Genomic DNA, 2,694 nt, shown 5'->3' on the forward strand with positions numbered 1-2,694 from the left:
GAGGAAACAGGCCGCTTCCCGGAGAGCAGACCTTTCAGAGGCTGCGGCTCCCGTGGGCAAGGCTGCATCGTGTCCCAGGACGAGGCCGGGTGGCCCCCACGACGGCACCTGCCGGGCACCCGCCCTTGGTCACACCTATGATGAGGGCACTCCCCCGTCGCTGTGTCCACACGCCCCCTGCTCCTGGGACCTCTGGGCACATCTGGTGGGGCACCTGAGGTGCTGGAGCCAGGCTGGGAGTCAGCCACAGGGCTGTCTGCCCTCATCCTCCACCCGTGACGAGGGCCCGAGTGCTCATTCCCCGGGTTCCTGGAGGCCGCGTCTGGGGACGCGGTCCTGAGCCTGGGCGCGCTCGTCCTCCTCCTCCTCCGCCTCTGCTCCAGCCCCTGCCTTGGCCTCTCTGTGACCCCCGCCCACTGCTGCCCCCGCGTGTCACGGGGACAGCCTGCAGTGAGGGGCGTGGGCTTTCCGCGGGTAGGAGCCGTCGAACAGCATGCTTGCAGCTCCCAGGATGGCAGCTTGGCGGTGGGCGGGACCGGGGCTTCCATATGGTGGCAGGCAGGTGGATTCACAGCAGTGGCCACTGGGCAGGGACCCTATGGTCCTTGGGGGCTGACCACGCCTGGGCCCAGTGTGGAGGTGCTGGACAGGCTAGGGGCAGGGACAGCCATGGCTGCAGGCTGGCGGGCTCCTGGGAGGGGTCAGAGAGGGGCTAGGGACTGGATTTGGGATCAACATCTGTGAGGTGGGGTCCCCATGACAGGAATTCAGAGGAACCATGTTTATCTCTCTGCCTGCCCCGATGTCCTTGTCTCGTCCCCCTAAATATCCTGGCCTCCCCCCAGATCTCCCTGGCTTATGGGGGTGCAAGAGCCTGTGTGTGGCCCTGCCTGACTGGTCTCTCGCGCGCGGCCTGGAGCGGGGGGTGCTCCCAGCAGAGGCCCGGCCACACTGGAGCCCACCTCGGGCTGCCTGCTCTCAGTCTGACCCCCTTCCCTGGGGCGCCTCAAGGCTGCAGCAGAAGATTGGGGATGGCACCGTCTGCAGCCCTGATCCTCAGGCCTTCTCCTCCAGAGCAAAGCGGGCCCCAAAGGCCAGGGTGAAGGGCCCCGTTCAGGAGGCCTGTCTGGGGCGTGTGGGTTGGCGGGTCCCGCTGGCAGTGGGCCGTCCCCGTCCATCCTGGAACGCTGGTTTGGTCAGCAGCGGGCCTTCCTGGCTTGGGGCGGTGGGGAGACGACAGTGGGGTGTCCCTGCTCTTCGGCTCCCGCACCCCCAGTTTCAGCTTTGGGAGGGAGAGTGTGTCCTGTAGGGAAAGAGGCACGTGGCCTGGGTCACCCCAGGAGAGAGCCGCGAAGCCAGAACCTTTCCTGGTCTGGGGTGAATGGAGGGCCTGAGAAGCTTGGCGTCTACGTGCAGGGAACCTGGGCCCCTGGACGGCAGGGATGAGGGACAGCCCCTTCCTGAGCTCGTGGGATGGGCCGACTCTCGGGGTCCTGGGCACGGTGTCAACACCCAGGCCCTCCATGGAGCCAGGCCTGGCTGGGGGGCAGGGGGCGGTGCCTGGTGTCGGGATCTGCTGTCTCTCCACGCTCCCCAGGCACTGACCTGCTGGGCTCAGGGGCGCTGGGACTGGAAGAGAGTTGGGAACCCCCAAGGTCCTGGGCAGGAGACCACTGGGGGTGTGGGTGTGGGGGAGCCAAGGTCATGCTGGGGACCCACGTCTGCTTGGTGTGCAGCCTTGGCAGGTCGAGGACTATCTCTGGAGAAATTTTGGCAGGTTCCAGGGTGGGGGAGCGGAGGGGCTCTGCCTTGGGCCAGGGCTGCCCATATGGGCTTTCTAGCTTCTCAGAAGGGCCTCTACATCCAAAGTGTTGTGTGGGGGGCTTAGCGGGGGTCAGAGAAGGAGAAGGTGGGCTCCTCAAAGTCTCAACCAGGGATCCTGCCTCTCTGGGTCTGGGCGGTGGTCTTGACCCTGAGGACAGACTGTATGGGGGCCCCTGAGGGGCTTGGAGTCGGGAGGTTGCCTTCAGCCAGAGGTCAGGCCACACTGCAGCAAGGAAGACTTAGGGTGGACAGGAGGAAGGACTTCCCCCAAGCAGGGATGCCCAGAAACACCCACCCGCTCCAGCACCAGCGGGGCTTCAGGCACTTTGCTCCTCCTCGGACCTGGGTCCAGGTGTTCCGGGAGCCCTGCCGTGGTCTCCAGTCTGCAGAGTCACCCTGTTTGAAGTAGGGCAGGGCCCTGGGCCGCAGGCAGGAAGCCCACCAGACCCCTCTCACCCCCGCTGGTGTCCGAGCCCTCTGCTACCTACTGCCTCTTCTCAGCCCAGGAGGGAGGCTGCCCGTCTCGCCCTGTCCCAGGTGAGGCCTGCAGGTGCTGGCCGCACCAGGTCGGGGGTCCTCCCCAAGGAGGGCCCACTGGGCCCCTCCCCCACCCCAGACGGGCCCTGTTCACAGGAAGACGACATGCGTCCTGGGGCAGATAAGGGCCCTGTCCGTGGGGTCACTTCAGTTTGTTCTCCGGCACCTTCTAAATATACCCTCCGAGGGGTTCTTATCGCAGCCGGGCTGGGCTGGGCGGCCAGGCTTAGCGGAGGCGACGCTGCAGGGGTCAGCCACCCCCACAGCCTCGGGCCCTGGGCGAGCTCGTCTGCTCGGCCTGGCAGCCGTGCCTCGGGTGGGCCTGCTGTCCAG

The sequence above is a fragment of the Bison bison genome, unplaced genomic scaffold, assembly GCF_000754665.1.
Source record: "Bison bison bison isolate TAMUID 2011002044 unplaced genomic scaffold, Bison_UMD1.0 scf7180017864080, whole genome shotgun sequence".
In the NCBI taxonomy this organism is placed as follows: domain Eukaryota; kingdom Metazoa; phylum Chordata; class Mammalia; order Artiodactyla; family Bovidae; genus Bison; species Bison bison.